General features: G+C 42.8%; 1 pseudogene; it reads right to left on the bottom strand.

Annotated features, from left to right (window-relative positions):
• Positions 1-14,758: 14,758 nt before the first annotated feature.
• Positions 14,759-15,452, bottom strand: LOC141167319 (serine/arginine-rich splicing factor 9 pseudogene; annotated as a pseudogene).
• Between the last annotated feature and the right edge of the window lie 3,811 nt (positions 15,453-19,263).

Here is a 19,263-nt window from a genome sequence, read left to right as displayed (position 1 = left end):
GTATTGCACACCTTGTGCTTTTTGATACTCCAGTAACGTTGCAGCTCTGAAATATGGCAAAACTGGTGGCAAATGGCATCTTGGCAGCTTCACGCTTGATTTTCCTCAATTCATAGGCAGTTATTTTGCGCCTTTTTTGGCCAACACGCTTCTTGGGACCCTGTTGGCTATTTGCCATGAAACACTTGATTGTTTGGTGATCACGCTTCAAAAGTTTGGAAATTTCAAGACCCTCTGCAAGACATCTCATAATTTTGGACTTTTCAGAGCCGTCAAATCTCTCTTCTGACCCATTTTTTCAAAGGAAAGGAAGTTGGCTAATAATTAAGCACACCTAATATAAGAGCAGTGAGAATATGGAATTCACTGAGTGAGGAGACGGTAATGTCGGATTCACTACACCAGTTCAAGCGGGGACTGGATGCTTTTCTAGATACCAGGCAGATTTCTGCATATACTTAACAATAGAATAAAATAGTAGGTTGATACAGGGATTTATTCTGACTGCTGGTTTCAGAGTCGGGAGGGAATTTTTCCTCAGGTGAAGATTGGCCAAATCATTTGGGGTTTTTGCCCTCCTCTGGATCAACTTTAGCAATTACAGAACTAACAGGTCGAACTTGATGGACGCAAGTCTTTATTCGGCTTTACTAACTATGTGACTATGTGACTAGGGTGTTGATGTCATTAGTCAACACCCCTCCTCATTACAGAGATGCACATCACCAGATTTACTTAATTGGTTGTTGGCTCTCAAGCCTATGCAGCTTGGAGTAGGACAACATGTATAAAAAGCAACATGTGATCAAAATACTCATTTGCCTAATAATTCGGCACACAGTGTAGAGGTGATAGGCACCTTAAACCCACAGGGGTTTCACAAAATTTTATAACGTTGAACCGTGAAAATGAAAAAATATAATTTTTCTGCAAAAATGTTGCATCATCCGCAAATTTTTAATTTTCTCTCGAGTAACAAAAGAAAATGTACCTTACAAGTTGTTGTGCAATTTCTTCACAGTACACAGATTCCCTATATGAGGCATATAACTACTGTCTGCGCACAAGGCAGAGCTCGAAAGGGAAGGAGCGCCATATGAATTCTAGAGCGCAATTTTGGCTGGAATATATTGCTGATGCCATGTCACATTTTAAAAGGCCCTGACACACCAAAACAGCAGAAACCTCCACAAGTTATCTTCATGGTCTAACAGGCGTGCCATAGCTGGCAGACCCAAAGGACCTCATGATGACCTCGAGTTGTCATGATGATGATCAGGCCCTCGTGATAACATGTGGTGGCACCGACTGGACTGGAGAGGGAACCCCCTCCCTTCCCCAGCCTCCTAAATGTTATGATAATGATATCGATTGTGGCATGTAGGTGATTAAACAGCCGGGGATGGTGTGGGTACTGCTCAGCCTGAGCTCGGCTATCACATAAGCCGAGCTCCCAGTGACGATCGCGTGGGCACAGCTCCTGTGTCCACTCACAATCGCAAAGATGTACCTATACATCATCAATCGGGAACCCCTATCCAAGCATGACATAAAGGTACGTCAAATCTCGTGAACGGGCTAACCTAATCTTCTGCAGTCCAATTCCTGTACTTTTTACAGAATATCAGTCTGCCCTTGATGTTTTTCTTGGAGATAAGTGGGTTCTTTGCTGCCCTCTTTGACACCAGGCCAGCCTCAAAAAGCCTTTGTCTCATTATGTGTGCAGATGCACTGACATCTTCCAGCTGTCATTCCTAAGCAAGCTCTGTACTAGTGTTGAAGTGATACTGCAGCTGAATCCTCTTTATGAGGCAGTCTTTTTAAAGTTCTTGATAATACGATAAAGGGTTGATTTGTGGGCAATCTTACTACCAGCAATGTCCTTACTTGTAAAGTCCTTTAAGCAAGATTAACATAAGTAGAGACGGCTCACAAAAAAGGACAAAAATTCAAAAATATATTTCAAATAAAAGTAGGCATCAGGAGGCAAAAACAGCCATACTATCAGATCTAACAGTTTCTTTGGTGGAAATAACTACCAAAACCCTTCTGCTTTTATTTTTCTCTTGATAAAATTAAATCAAGGAAAGATCATTAATACATGTTTACTTTCATAAATGTTCATAATTTCTCCCGCAACCAGCTTCTCATTGTTTTGAGAAATTTGCATTTTTGTTATAGAATTTAGATCTACACTGTGTGCAGAATTATTAGGCAAGTTGTATTTTAGAGGATTATTTTTATTATTGATTAACAACTATGTTCTCAATCAACAGAAAAAACTCATAAAAATCCAAGCTTAATATTTTTGGAAATTGGAGTGGGTTTTTTTTTTAGATTTGGCTATCTTAGGAGGATATCTGTTTGTGCAGGTAACTATTACTGTGCATAATTATTAGGCAAATTTATAAAAAACAAATATAATCCCATCTCACTTGTTTATTTTCACCAGGTAAACCAATATCAGTGCACAAAATTTAGAAATAAACATTTCTGACATGCAAAAACAAAAAACAAAAAAATGTCTTTCTTTATGATGACACTCAACAGCCTTCCATCCATAGATTCTGTCAGTTGCTTGATCTGTTTTCAATCAACATTGCGTGCAGCAGCCACCACAGCCTCCCAGACACTGTTCCGAGAGGTGTACTGTTTTCCCTCCCTGTAGATCTTACATTTTATGATGGACCACAGGTTCTCTATGGGGTTCAGATCAGGTGAACAAGGGCGCCATGTCATTATTTTTTCTTCTTTTAGACCTTTACTGGCCAGCCACGCTGTGGAGTAGTTGGATGCATGTGATGGAGCATTGTCCTGCATGAAAATCATGTTTTTCTTGAACGATACTGACTTCTTCCTGTACCACTGCTTGAAGAAGTTGTCTTCCAGAAACTGGCAGTAGGTCTGGGACTTGAGCTTCACTCCATCCTCAACCCGAAAAGGTCCCACAAGTTCATCTTTGATGATACCAGCCCATACCAGTACCCCACCTCCAGCTTGCTGGCGTCTGAGTCGGAGTGGAGCTCTCTGCCCTTTATTGATCCAGCCTCTGGCCCATCCATCTGGCCCATCAAGAGTCACTCTCTTTTCATCAGTCCATAAAACCTTTGAAAAATCAGTCTTAAGATATTTCTTGACCCATTCTTGATGTTTTATCTTATGTTTTTTGTTCAAAGGTGGTCGTTTTTCAGCCTTCCTTACCTTGGCCATGTCCCTGAGTATCACACATGTTGCAGCTCTGAAATATGGCAAAACTGGTGGAGAATGGCATCACGGCAAAATCATGCTCGATTTTCCTCAATTCATGGGCAGATATTTTGCGTCTTTTTTGGCCATCACGCTTCTTGCGACCCTGTTGGCTATTTGCCATGAAACACTTGATTGTTCGGTGATCACGCTTCAAAAGTTTGGAAATTTCAAGACTGCTGCATCCCTCTGCAAGACATCTCACAATTTTGGACTTTTCAGGATGATACCCAGACGAAAATGACAAATGGACTCCCAACCTGTCACAAAAAGCACGCCAAAAGCGAGCCCCAAACGGAGGTCCCCTATCTGAAACAATGTCGGTGGGAACGCCATGGAGCCTGACAATTTCCTTAACAAACGCCTTAGCGAGTGTCTTAGTGCAGGGTAGCTTAATGAATGGAACCAAATGACACATCTTGCTAAAACGGTCCACGACCACCCAGATGATAGAGAAACCCTTGCCAGATGCGTCCAAGGTGCACTAGGAACCTCCAGAGGGAAAAGCAACCCCACAGCAGTGGTATGTGAAGCCTTTGACCTAACACACACAGTACATTGACGCCCCCACTTGCTGACTTCCTTCTGCCACCCAGGCCACCAAAAACTGCGACTGATAAGTTTCTTAGTCTCAGAAATTCTTGGATGACCTGCCAACCGAGACTCATGATACTCCACAAACAAATCTCTCCTAAAGGTTCTAGGACAAACAACCTCCCATGGGGAGTGTTAGATGGGGCATCCTCTTGGGCTTTCAGAATCCCATCTTCCATAATGGAGTCCAATGCTGCTACCACAACTCCTTCCTGTAAAATGCTTTCCTCCTCCTCGTTACCAACCATGGGAAAAAAGCAGCGAGATAATGAATCGGTTTTAACATTTTTAGTACCGGGGATATAAGTAACAGAAAAATTAAACCGAGAAAAAAAAAGTGCCCACCTAGCTTGACGGGCATTCAAGCGTTTGGCAGCATCCAGATAGATCAAATTCTTATGATCTGGGAAAACCTGAATAGGAAATTTAGCACCTTCCAAGAAATGACGCCAATGTTCAAACGCGAGTTTAATAGCCAGCAATTCCCGATTACCAACATCGTAATTAAGTTCGGTTTCTGAAAATTTTTTCGAAAAAGAAGCACAGGGATGTACTCCATCCTTGCTCTCCTGAGACAAACCTGCACCGACCCCCACCGAAGAAGCATCAACCTCGACCAAAAAAGGCTTGGTCTCATCAGGCGGCATAAGGATAGGGGCATAACTGAACCTCTCCTTGAGATACACAAAAGCTTCAATGGCCTCCGTAGTCCACTGGACCGTATTCGCATCTTTCCTGGTGAGATCGGTCAGCGGCTTAACAATTATAGAAAAATTCTTATTGAATTTCCGGTAATAATTGGCGAAGCCCAAAAATCTCTGTATCGATTTCAAACCAATAGGCCTAGGCCATTCCTGCACAGCCTGAACCTTCACCGGGTCCATCTCAAAGCCCTCGCTGGAGATAATGTAGCCCAAAAAACTAATTCTCTGCACAGCGAACTCACATTTCTCCAGCTGAGCAAAAAGTGAATTATCACACAATAACTACAACACCTCACGTACAGTACAGACCAAAAGTTTGGACACACCTTCTCATTTAAAGATTTTTCTGTATTTTCATGACTTTGAAGAATTTACATTCACACTGAAGGCATCCAAACTATGAATTAACACATGTGGAATTATATACTTAACAAAAAAGTGTGAAACAACTGAAAATATGTCTTATATTCTAGGTTCTTTAAAGTAGCCACCTTTTGCTTTGATGACTGCTTTGCACACTCTTGGCATTCTCTTGATGAGATTCAAGAGGTTGTCGCCGGAAATGGTTTTCACTTCACAGGTGTGCCCTGTCAGGTTTAATAAGTGGGATTTCTTGCCTTATAAATGGGGTTGGGACCATCAGTTGTGTTGTGCAGAAATCAGGTGGATACACAGCTGATAGTCCTGCTGAATAGACTGTTAGAATTTGTATTATGGCAAGAAAAAAGCAGCTAAGTAAAGAAAAACGATTGGCCATCATTACTTTCAGAAATGAAGGTCAGTCAGTCTGAAAAATTAGGCAAACTTTGAAAGTGTCCCCAAGTGCAGTTGCAAAAACCATCAAGCACTACAAAGAAACTGGCTCACATGAGGACCGCCCCAGGAAAGGAAGACCAAGAGTCACCTCTGCTTCTGAGGATATGTTTATCCGAGTCACCAGCCTCAGAAATCGCAGGTTAACAGCAGCTCAGATTAGAGACCAGGTCAATGCCACACAGAGTTCTAGCAGCAGACACATCTCTACATCAACTGTTAAGAGGAGACTTTGTGCAGCAGGCCTTCATGGTAAAATAGCTGCTAGGAATCCACTGCTAAGGACAGGCAACAAGAAGAAGAGACTTGTTTTGGCTAAAGAACACAAGGAATGGACATTAGACCAGTGGAAATCTGTGCTTTGGTCTGATGAGTCCAAATTTGAGATCTTTTGGTTCCAACCACCGTGTCTTTGTGCGACGCAGAAAAGGTGAACGGATGGACTCTACATGCCTGGTTCCCACCGTGAAGCATGGAGGAGGAGGTGTGATGGTGTGGGGGTGCTTTGCTGGTGACACTGTTGGGGATTTATTCAAAATTGAAGGCATATTGAACCAGCATGGCTACCACAGCATCTTGCAGCAGCATGCTATTCCATCCGGTTTGTGTTTAGTTGGACCATCATTTATTTTTCAACAGGACAATGACCCCAAACACACCTCCAGGCTGTGTAAGGGCTATTTGACCAAGAAGGAGAGTGATGTGGTGCTACGCCAGATGACCTGGCCTCCACAGTCAACAGACCTGAACCCAATCGAGATGGTTTGGGGTGAGCTGGACGGCAGAGTGAAGGCAAAAGGGCCAACAAGTGCTAAGCATATCTGGGTACTCCTTCAAGATAGTTGGAAGACCATTTCTAGTGACTACCTCTTGAAGCTCATCAAGAGAATGCCAAGAGTGTGCAAAGCAGTTATCAAAGCAAAAGGTGGCTACTTTGTAGAACCTAGAATATAAGACATATTTTCAGTTGTTTCACACTTTTTTGCTAAGTATATAATTCCACATGTGTTAATTCATAGTTTTGATGCCTTCAGTGTGAATGTACAATTTTCATAGTCATGAAAATACAGAAAAATCTTTAAATGAGAAGGTGTATCCAAACTTTTGGTCTGTACTGTACACTCTGCCAACGGGACTCCAGATCTGGTGAATAAATCAGAATGTCATCCAAAAACACAACCACATTCTTACCAATCAAAGGTCTCAGGATGTCATTAATAAGGTTCGGAAAAAACGCGGGTGCATTGGTAAGACCAAAAGGCATCACCAGATTCTCAAAATGACCTACCGGAGTGTTAAAAGCAGTTTTCCATTCATCACCCTCCTTCACGGGTTACAAATTGTATGCCCCCCGGAGATCAATTTTAGAGAACCACTTGGCCCCCACTAACTGGTTAAACAAGTCAGGAATTAACGGCAATGGGTAGGAATTGCGTACGGTAATCTTATTAATTTCACGAAAGTCCAGACATGGACGTAAACCCCCGTCCTTTTTTTTAACAAAGAAAAATTCAACGGCCACAGGCGACTTAGAAGGTCTAATGTGACCAGCAGCCAAGCCCGTCTGTATGTACTCCTCCAAGGACTTTCTCTCAGGGATAGTCAGATTAAATAAGTGACTCTTGGGAAGAGTAGCTCCAGAAACAAACTCAATGGTGCAATCATAGTCCCTATGAGGAGGTAAAACTTGCGATTCCTCCTCTGAAAAAAACCCTCCAAAAATCCTGAATAGGTACAGGTAATTCTCCTTTTTCCACAGCCGCAATGTGACCATTACAACATTTATCATAGCACTTCGAACTCCAAGACTTAATCTCTTTAGTAGACCAGTCCAGTAAAGGATTGTGCAGTTTAAACCAAGGCAAACCTTAAACGACTGGAGAGGGTAAATTATTTAATACCACCAAATCCAAAATTTCTTGGTGAATGCCATTGATAGTGAGGGGAAATGCAGCAATCTTGTGAGTAATGCATTTCAAAGGAGTGTTATCAATTGCAATCACAGAAATAGGTGATGACAAAGGTTTGGATTCCAATTTAAGTTTTTCCAAAACACCCTTATCAATCACATTAAGTGTTGAACCACAATCCACAAATACCTGAAATTCAATCAAATCTTCCTGCAGTGAGGTACTCCCTGAAAGAAATACTCTCTTAGAGCTCAAACAAGCCATACGGGTGTAACTGACCTTTTTTTTTTCTTTACTTAAACGAAGCTCACAGTTCTTAATCAAATGGTCAGTTTTACCACAATATAAACACAATCCCTTGGAAAACCTGCGGTCTCCTTCCTGAGAACGGAGTGACATCGCCCCAACCTCCATCGGTTCTCCGCCGTCCTAGCAGACCCTCTGGGAACTAGGAGCTGCCATTGCAGGAATTTTTTCATCATTAACCCTGGCACGCAGTCTCCTGTCCACACGTATAGCTAATTGCATGACTTCTTCCAAGGTCTCTGGTGCAGGAAATGCAATCAGCAGATCCTTAACCCTTTCACTTAGACCAGCAAGAAAAAAACATTAACGCCGAATCATTCCATTTCACTTCTGAGGACCACCTCCTAAAGTGTGTACAATAATTTTCAACATCACCTGACCTCTGATTCAAACGCCTCAGTTCTGTCTCAGCAGATGAGACTCAATCAGGATCATCATACAATAGCCCCATAGCAGAAAAAAAATCCTCTACTGACCTAAAACACGGATCATTAGGTTGGAGACAAAAGGCCCACCCCTGTGGTTCCTTGCGCAAAAGTGACATGATAAACCCAATGCGCTGTGACTCATTCCCAGAGGACCTTGGTCTCAAACGAAAATATAATAAACAAGCATTTTTAAAGGAAAAAAAATCTTGTTGTTTACCATAAAAAATATCAGGCAGTCCTACCTTGGGTTCGACAAAATGCGCTCCAGAACAGCTACTCACGTGTTGCCGGAGCTTGGACACCTCCAGAGACAATCCCTGCAGGTGTTGAGCCAAATCTTGAACAGAAACCATACTGATCCCGGATTTCTTTCCTTAAAGTTTTTTTTGGGCTGGACTTACTGTTATGATCTGCAACATAAACTAGGGAAAGATGGGGAGAGCTGTCCCTACAGTAAGACTAAGCTGAGTCCCTACGTTGTAGCAGGCTACCTGTTCCTTGTGAACAGACCCGCCTTCGTCCTCGGCTAGTATGAACGGAGACCTATAGAGAAAGGGAGGGGTCCCTAAAAGAACTAAGGAATGGGACAAAAATGGGACACCTCCTAACAGAAGTTGTTGAAGAGCAAAAGATAAACTGACAAAAGTACTAGAGGTTCCAGAGGACCAAGAAAACTAGAGATAGATAGGCACAAAAGCACCAGGCTAGAGAGACAGTCAAAACAACACTGAAGTCCAGCAAAGCCAGAAGGGCGGAGCTGGAATATATAGGAAGATTGTCACGTGACCGCAAAACACAAGATAGAAACAAAAACAAACAGGAGGGTTCTAACATTAGGCTTTCTCAGGCAACTTTTGGCAAACTCCAGCCTGGCTTTTTTATGTCTCGGGGTAAGAAGTGGGGTCTTCCTGGGTATCCTACCATACAGTCCCTTTTCATTCAGACGCCGACGGATAGTATGGGTTGACACTGTTGTACTCTCAGACTGCAGGGCAACTTGAACTTGTTTGGATGTTAGTCGAGGTTCTTTATCCACCATCCGCACAATCTTGCGTTGAAATCTCTCGTCAATTTTTCTTTTCCGTCCACATCTAGGGAGGTTAGCCACAGTGCCATGGGCTTTAAACTTCTTGATGACACTGCGGACAGAAGACACAGGAACATTCAGGTCTTTGGAGATGGACTTGTAGCCTTGAGATTGCTCATGCTTCCTCACAATTTGGTTTCTCAAGTCCTCAGACAGTTCTTTGGTCTTCTTTCTTTTCTCCATGCTCAATGTGGTACACACAAGGACACAGGACAGAGGTTGAGTCAACTTTAATCCATGTTAACTGGCTGCAAGTGTGATTTAGTTATTGCCAACACCTGTTAGGTGCCACAGGTAAGTTACAGGTGCTGTTATATACACAAATTAGAGAAGCATCACATGATTTTTCAAATGTGCCAATACTTTTGTCCACCCCCTTTTTTAGGTTTGGTGTGGAATAGTATCCAATTTGGCTTTAGGACAATTCTTTTTGTGTTTTTTCATTGAAGACAAATTAAATGAAGATAATAATACCAAAGAATTTGTGATTGCAATCATTTTCAGGAAGAAACTGAGTATTATCTGACAGAATTGCAGGGGTGCCAATACTTTTGGCCACCACTGTAGCTTGGAAGTGCAACACAGTGCAAGCAGTGCAACATTTTTAATGAAACTCATTTGCAAAAATACATTGTAGCTCACACAATACATGTGTTTATGAAAATAAAATTGAGACGAAAGTTGTCCACTTCCTCTAAAAACAAAACTACTGGGTATCCACACATGGACTCACTTTAGCATAGACATATCTTGACAGATTATCATGAAACCATATATATTTTTTTGGTTTTGCTGATTTTTTTCCACCACAACTCTTGGGATATATGGAGATGAAGGAGAGAGTAAAGAAGGACACATGTTTATTTGTTGTTGTTTTTTAACTCACCAAGTTTTAACCCACCCACAAAGGACCAGAGTGACTGTCCAATGAGCAGAAGGGACAGATGCTTAAAACCATTATACTTTAATTTTATAAGAAATTATAACAAATCTGTAATTGTGACTTCCTCAAACTTCATAGCTCATTGAGGGAACCCATGGTAGACATTTTTGTCACGCACATGTACTTATTCAAGACATGACCAACTGTCTTCACTCATTATTAGAGTAAGCCTATTTGTATTTCTGAACAATTTAGTCGGATTGTAGTAAACAGAAGTCTATGAAAGTGATGAGAATTACACCAGTATGAAATCTGACTGCTCAGAGTGAATCAATGTACTGTAGGGCTTTTGTACGGCATGAACAAGACCAATTTAGCAAAACCTTGATTGATTTTCTTATCTCAAAAGAAAGACATCTATATTGATCGTGAGGAGAAAAATAAGAGATCTCCAGAGGTAAGGTTATTAGAATAAATTACAATATTTAAATGAGCTCATTTAAATACATTTAAGTGATGTAATTTATCCTAATGAACTAACCTCCCAGCGATATAAAGCTTTATCTCTCGACAACCAATCTAGATGTCTGTATTTGTGGAGATATAAGTCAATCAGGCCATCGTAAAGTGTTCTTTTCCTCTTTTGCATTCGCCACTAATGAGATTAACTTTGAGACCTGGCCGATATTACAGCAAATTCAGTAATATGAGACATTTCTGAATGCAATTCTTATCAAGGTATCTGTCTGAATATAATTAAAGTGGATCACTGCAAATAAAATGATCTTTAGAGGATAAATTGTTTAAGGAGGACTACAATATTCCCATGTACATGGATTTGGCAATATGAAAATTTTACATTTTCTTTCATTTTTGTATGCAAACTATCCTGCTTTATCTTGTCTGTGGTTTATCTCAAAGTCACTGTCAGATTGCCCTATGTTTTTAAACTATGTCTTTTAGTCTTTTAATCAATAAAGTTTTGAATTGTTTTATACAACTTCATATATTTTTTAGAAAATTTAACTTAATTCTGCTTCTTGCTGTACTCTAATGAACCAGGACTAGTCCGGTGAGGTGTTTATTCGCTTAATCTAGTCCAGGTTCAATAGCTCCAATCACACCCCCCGACTGTGATTGACAGTCCCTGCATTTCTGGCATCTTCACATTTTTACGCTCCTCCCGCCATCCTTCTATCCCTGTCACAGCTCAACTAAGTGCCAACTGCAGAGCTGTAACAAAGATGCTAATAGGTGGGATTGAGGGGGGGGGAGGGGGTGATGTTTATAATGTCCCTCATTGGAGGCTAAAAGGTTTGTGCTATCCGGCAGAAGTTACATTTGTTGATATCCAATATATTCAATATTAATTAAAGATTAGTGATTGCTTTAATATCAGCTTAAAGGGAATCGGTCATCAGGTTTTTGCTATCCCATCTGAATGATGTAGGGGCAGATAACCTGATTCCAGCGATGTATCACTTATTGGGCTGCTTGCTGCAATTTTGATAAAAACACTGTTTTACCTGCTGCAATTCTCTGAATGCTGAGCTCAGTATAACCCTGCGCACACCACTGATTGGCAGATTTCTGTGTACAATGTGCATAGGCAGAAATCTGCCAATCAGTGGTGGGGAAGTTATACAAAGCTCATAATTATGGAAGACTAAATGGCAGCAGAATTAGTAGTAAACCAATGATGATCTCCTGCTGACAAAACAGTAATTTTATCAAAACTACAGCAAGCAGCTCAGTCATTCACACATCACAGGTAATAAAAATCTAGTGACAGATTCCTTTAAGCATGCTGCATAACAAGAAAAATAATGTATGTATCCCTTTTGATACTTTGGGCTCATGGTTAAATAAGCATTGTAATGTACAGTACAGACCAAAAGTTTGGACACACCTTCTCATTTAAAGATTTTTCTGTATTTTCATGACTTTGAAAATTGTACATTCACACTGAAGTCATCAAAACTATGAATTTACACATGTGGAATTATATACTTAACAAAAAAGTGTGAAACAGCTGAAAATATGTCTTATATTCTAGGTTCTTCAAAGTAGCCACCTTTTGCTTTGATGACTGCTTTGCACACTCTTGGCATTCTCTTGATGAGCTTCAAGAAGTAGTCACCGGAAATGGTTTTCACTTCACAGGTGTGCCCTTTCAGGTTTAATAAGTGGTATTTTTTGCCTTATAAATGGTGTTGGGACCATCAGTTGTGTTGTGCAGAAGTCAGGTGGATACACAGCTGATAGTCCTACTGAATAGACTGATAGAATTTGTATTATGGCAAGAAAAAAGCAGCTAAGTAAAGAAAAACGAGTGGCCATCATTACTTTAAGAAATGAAGGTCAGTCAGTCCAAAAAATTGGGCAAACTTTGAAAGTGTCCCCAAGTGCAGTTGCAAAAACCATCAAGCGCTACAAAGAAACTGGCTCACATGAGGATCGCCCCAGGAAAGGAAGACCAAGAGTCACCTCTGCTTCTGAGAATAAGTTTATCCGAGTCACCAGCCTCAGAAATCGCAGGTTAACAGCAGCTCAGATTAGAGACCAGGTCAATGCCACACAGAGTTCTAGCAGCAGACACATCTCTACAACAACTGTTAAGAGGAGACTTTGTGCAGCAGGCCTTCATGGTAAAATAGCTGCTAGGAAACCACTGCTAAGGACAGGCAACAAGCAAAAGAGACTCGTTTGGGCTAAAGAACACAAGGAGTGGACATTAGACCAGTGGAAATCTGTGCTTTGGTCTGATGAGTCCAAATTTGAGATCTTTGGTTCCAACCACCGTGTCTTTGTGCTACGCAGAAAAGGTGAACGGATGGACTCAACATGCCTGGTTCCCACCGTGAAGCATGGAGGAGGAGGTGTGATGGTGTGGGGGTGCTTTGCTGGTGACACTGTTGGGGATTTATTCAAAATTGAAGGCATACTGAACCAGCATGGCTACCACAGCATCTTGCAGCGGCATGCTATTCCTTCCGGTTTGCGTTTAGTTGGACCATCATTTATTTTTCAACAGGACAATGACCCCAAACACACCTCCAGGCTGTGTAAGGGCTATTTGACCAAGATGGAGAGTGATGGGGTGCTACGCCAGATGACCTGGCCTCCACAGTCACCAGACCTGAACCCAATCGAGATGGTTTGGGGTGAGCTGGACCGCAGAGTGAAGGCAAAAGGGCCAAGAAGTGCTAAGCATCTCTGGGAACTCCTTCAAGATTGTTGGAAGACCATTTCTGGTGACTACCTCTTGAAGCTCATCAAGAGAATGCCAAGAGTGTGCAAAGCAGTCATCATAGCAAAAGGTGGCTACTTTGAAGAACCTAGAATATAAGACATATTTTCAGTTGTTTCACACTTTTTTGTTAAGTATATAATTCCACATGTGTTAATTCATAGTTTTGATGCCTTCAGTGTGAATGTACAATTTTCAAAGTCATGAAAATACAGAAAAATCTTTAAATGAGAAGGTGTGTCCAAACTTTTGGTCTGTACTGTATGTCAACTGAGTCTTGTCCTTCTTTAACGAAGCAGTCCTACCATCAAAGTTTTTATCCTCTTAATTTATTGCAATCATCATATTACATGGCACTGTGTGCTTACAAATGCTTATTTGCCTTTCTACTCAGTAAATTCTGCTCTTTTCTTTGCTTTATGTAGAAACAGGAAGTCTCATTTCCCTGCATTTTTCATTCCCCTCTTCAACTCCTGACCCAGCTGCTCCCCGTTCCCCTGCCAGGGACTTTTGCAGTGACCTATGACTCATACAGGGAAAATTAAGCTCCTGTTCCTACATAGAAATTAGAAGGTGTGAAGATCTGATATTGTGGGTTGTAATAATCATCTAGCCAGGTTAACAATACAACTATTTTTATCCCTTACATCCATTGTCTTTAACCAATTCCGGATAGATCTTCACAATACAATGTCCCCTGTCCACAAGATCCCAACCCGGGATCGGTAGTTCCACTGACCCCATACCAGGTGATTCCCACTGTCTTCCAACTTTTGATTGGCCCACAGATTTTGGTGTCTCCCACCGGTATAGTCTGCAGTCACAGTCTATGTTCCTTCAGATGACGGATATCACGACAGTAGCATGTGTATCCCACTCCAGCCAGCAGCAATAGTTCTTAGAATAATTCCTCAAATCCAGACGACAGATCCAACAATTGGTAGCACAATTTAACCAGCTCCATCCGCAACCAATCTCCATAGGCCATCCATACCTAGGTACCAGGACCTCAGCAAAAGAGTCTCTCCCCTTGACGCCACTGCACCAACTGCCTCACTAAACATGTGGCTTATTGTTCTCCTTCTCCTGGGATGTTTCCTGGATGGGCAGACGTGTTGATACCCTCCCCCCTTAAACATTTTCTTTTAGTTCAAAGAATGAAGAGTGTTCCAGAAGCCCAGTCTCCAGCCTGTCCGCAGGGCTGTGCACTAAGGATGCCCCCTGCATACAGGAACCAAGACACACATGCCCCCAAAAGATGCAGGACAGAAATGCTAATGTTTACATGAGATCCAGCCCACACTTCTTCCACTGCTTACTGTCACTGAATGGAAACACTGACTTGTGAGGCTGAACACTCCAGGAGAAATCTTTGCACCCCAAACTGATGAGCAAGCAAATCTCCAATAAACACAACCATAAGATCAATGTACCAGAGCTGGAAAAAGTCCCTGACCAGCTACTCACACTCCTCCCCCACTTTTTCAGCACAGCAAGCGCTTGGCTTCAGTTCATGAGATAGACAATCCACCTTCACTTATCGGGACAGTCCAGTGGCATTTCTTTCATCACAGACACAGATGTAAGAGGTTTCACCATCATGAGAACAAAACTTTGAATCATCCAGTTTCCTCAAAGCATATTCCATGTCTTTCCTACAAATAAACTCCGCAGTCCCCATTCCAACCTTGTGTACATCAGCATAGCAGACATCTCCAGATTCTCTCATAGGATCTGAGATCCTGCCAACTCCCCAATGGGGGAAGCCCTGAGACGAGAACTCTGTATTCAATTTGCTGTAACGGGGGTCTGTTCCTCTAGCGGGGTCTTCCATATCCTCCCCCTGTTTCCCGACTTATCCTAGGAAACTCCACACGTACCTGACAAGAACCAATCTTGTATCCATTGCATCCAACCACGGCATCCTTCACATTCAGTGGATCCTGGAAGCTTATGAAGGTGAACGGTGCTGTGCTTCTCCCCCTGAGATTCTTCAACTTGATGGTACAGATTCATCTGTACTGATGGAACAACTCCTCCAGCGCCTTCTTCCGTACATCGGCGCATAAACTGCCCACATAAATGCGCCCATCTCTAGAGGGCTGACCCCTAGCTAGGGGTATGGTCACTTGACGGCCTGGTAAATAGTGTCCTGGGGGCAATATCTGGGCTGGCCAGCGTGATGGAAGATCCAGTGTTCCAAAGTCCCTGGGCCTCCGCCCTATTGTCATCTACCTCCCCCAAGTCACTCTCCTTCATGGTAACAGTTATTGTAGTTTGTTCATTACTTACCACTGGTGGGGGGTTAGTTGACATGTTGACATATCTCTGTTCCCTGTCAACTGATACAGTGAAAATCGGTCCTTGGCTTTGGTTTAAGACATTAATCCAGTGGCACACCAATCCCACTTTCAGGTTGTTTCCCAGTAACACATCTACTGGAAGTTGCCGGACTACTCCTACATTCATCATTCCATGATTGTGACTCGCCCTCTGGGCCGTGGGGCACTCGAGACCGGACTTCAGGGCAATGCTGGGAGTAGTAGTGGCGACCCGGTCCCGTGGCTCAGGGTGGTCAGACCAGTGGCAGTCTTTTATATGATTTTAGGTAATGTCCGACTACGCCACCCGTGGATTGCGGCAATCATGAACCGCCGCTGCAAGGCAGTCACCTGAGGCTGATGGTGTGTGCAGCTGAGTTAGTATAACTCCCCACGGGGAGAGTGTAGCCTCAGGGCAATGTAGTAGATGGAGGGGGAGATGGTGCAGGGAGTTCAAGTACCGTTAGTGCTGGCGAAGTAAGAAGCACAAAGACAATGTGTTGCAGTCCAGGGTCTTTTAATCACAGTTCGTATACTCCAAGCCACTTCTGTACAGGTGGTGACTGCCCAAGACGTGCTGCGTCCACCAGGTGAGGGGCTCGGTCAACCCCCAGGCAATTCCGGAGTATGGCACAGGACTCCCTTCTATCCTTCCTCTGGCTCGTGCCCCACCAGTGACCAAGCTTTTATCCAGCTGCCGCGGATCTATGCGGGTAAACGTGGGCCCCGTTTCCCGCTATCCTATATGTTGCCTTCCTAGCAAGGTTTAGCAGGGGGTCGCACCAAGTGATGATCACGACCTCTGGTTCTTGGCTGAGGGATAATTTACCTCCACCAATTTGGGATCCGATACCCTTTTCTTGCCTGACCCGTCACCCGTAATTTCCTGGGTCCTTAGGGTCCCTTCTGCCTTCTTGTTTCTGAGCCCTTCTACTCCTCCTCCTTTCCTGTTCCTTCTTCTCCTCCTTCCCTCGTCCTCTTCTCCAGGCCCACTTCTCCTTCTCCTCCCAGGCTCCGGCCTTCACTCTAGGCCTGCCTTTGAGCGGAGCTCCTACAGAGCCTCCGCTGCCTGTCTTCTCCTCTCACTCTGAACTGAACTGACTGACTTAAGATGGTGCCCACCTTTTATACCTACCCTCTGAGTGTGAGCTCAGGTGACCAGCACCCAATGAGCTCCTACCTATGCTCAGAAACCGTCCCCTTCTGCTCCTACATCACTGGGTTTTCCTCCCCCCTCCCCACTCCAGCCAGGGACATGGTCTGTCGTGCCTGCGTTACTGTATAAATGGGAGCACCGTTGAGCTGTCCCCCGGAAATGGGATGTGTGTGATGCATGCAGCTAACTGAGCCCTGGTCCATACTCCATCCTTTCCCAGGAGTGGAATATCACACCTCTGGCAGAGGTGCAATACCCCTGTAGCGGCCGAACGCTCGGGGCGCTACAATTGTGACCCCAATCCAAATGTATTTAACCCCTTAAGGACGGAGACAATTATGTACCTAATGACTAGGCCAATTTTTACAATTCTGACCACTGTCACTTTATGAGGTAATTACTCTGGAGCCCTTCAATGGATCCCTCTGATTCTGAGATCTTTTTTTGTGACATATTGTACTTTATGACTGCGGTAAAATTTCTTTGATATCACTTGTGTTTATTTGTGAAAAAAATGGAAAGTTAGCGAAAATTTAGAAAATTTTACAATTTTCAAAATTTGATTTTTTTTGCCCTTAAAACAGAGAGATATGTCACACAAAATAGATAATAAATAACATTTCCCACATTTCTACTTTACATCAGCACAATTTTGGAACCAAAATTTTTTTTTATTAGGGAGCTATAAGAGTTAAAAATTGACCAGCGATTTCTCATTTTTCCAACAAAATTTACAAAACCATTTTTTTAGGGACCACATCACATTTGAAGTCACTTTGAGGGGTCTTTATGACACAAAATACCCAAAAGGGACACCATTCTAAAAACTGTACCCCTCATGGTGCTTAAAACCACATTCAAGAACTTTATTAACCCTTCAGGTGCTTCACAGGAATTTTTGGAATGTGGAAGAAAAAAATTAACATTTAACTTTTTTCACAAATATGTTACTATAGACCCAATTTTTTTTATGTTTGCAGGGATAACAGGAAAAAATGGACCCCAAAATTTGTTGTGCAATTTCCCCTGAGCACGCAGATACCCCATATGTGGGTAAAAAACCCTCTTTGGGCGCACAGCAGGGTTCGGAAGGGAAGGAGCGCCATTTGACTGTTTGTAAAATTTGCTAGAATAATTAGCGGATGCCATGTTGCGTTTGGGGAGCCCCTGATGTGCCTAAACAGTGGAAACCCCCCACAAGTGACACCATTTTGGAAACTAGACCCCTCAGGGAAATTATCTAGTCTTGTGGTGAGCACCTTGAACCCCCAGGTGCTTCACAGAAGTTTATAACATTGAGATGTAAAAATAAAATTTTCACATTTTTCCCACAAAAATGTTTTTCAGCCCCCAATTTTGCATTTTCATAAGGGTAACAGGAGAAATTGCACCATGCAGTTTGTTGTGCAATTTCTCCTGAGTAAGCAGATACCCCATAAATGTAGGAAAACCACTGTTTGGGCGCACGGCAGGATTCATAAGGGAAGGAGCACCATTTGACTTTTTGAATGTAAAATTTGCTTGAATAATTAGCGGATGTGCCCCTAATGTGCCTAAACAGTGGAAACCCCCCACAAGTGACACCATTTTGGAGACTAGACCCCTCAGGGAACTTATCTAGATGTGTGGTGAGCACCCTGAACCCCCAAGTGCTTTACAGAAGTTTATAACATGGAGCCGTAAAAATAAAAAAATCAAACTTTTTCAACAAAAATGATGTTTTAGCCCCAATTTTTTTATTTTCACAAGGGTAAGAGGAGAAAATGGACCCCAAAAACTTTTGTGCAATTTCTTCTGAGTACGCCAATAACCCATATGTAGGGAAAATACAGTGTTTGGGCGCACGGCAGAATTCAGAAGGGATAGGACCACTGTGTGACTTTTTGAACGCAAAATTGGCTGGAATCGAGAGGAGACACCATGTTGCGTTTGGAGAGCCCCTGATGTGCCTAAATAGTAGAAACCCCCCACAAGTGAGCCCATTTTGGAAACTACATCCCTCAAGGATTTAATCAAGGAGTATAGTGAACATTTTGAACCCAGACGTACGACACAGAATTTGATATCATTAGGTCATCATATTGAATAAGTTATTTTTAGTCTTGAGTGCAACTGCTCGCTACTTGAGTTTGCATTGGGTACTCAGATATGCACCATGTATTGCGCGTGCTCAAGTGACATGCTCGAGTCCCCGCCCCCATGTTTCACGCTTATTAGACACCCAAAAAAAACATGCAGGGATCGTTCGTGCATGGCAGGCAATCCCCGCAAGGTTTTTTTGGCCGCGAAGCATATGGGGCAGAGACTCATGTCACTTGAGCACCCGCGATACTCAGTGCATACCCCAGCACCCGATGCTAACTCAAGTAGCGAGCACTTGCGCTCAACACTAGTTGCCATATCGTCATCTTTTTTTTTTTTTACTTTTGAAAAAAATCCCAACCTAAACCCTAGCCCAACCCTAACCCTAGCCCAACCCTAACCCTAACCCCAACCCCAACGCTAACCCTAGCCCAACCCAAACACTAACCCAACCCCAACCCTAACCTTAGCCCAACCCTAACC

This window comes from Phyllobates terribilis, unplaced genomic scaffold (assembly GCF_046119375.1).
Source record: "Phyllobates terribilis strain yellow unplaced genomic scaffold, ASM4611937v1 Scaffold_11__3_contigs__length_659146591, whole genome shotgun sequence".
In the NCBI taxonomy this organism is placed as follows: domain Eukaryota; kingdom Metazoa; phylum Chordata; class Amphibia; order Anura; family Dendrobatidae; genus Phyllobates; species Phyllobates terribilis.
Note: the sequence above shows the minus strand (reverse complement) of the source record. Positions and strands in the feature narration are given on the sequence as shown.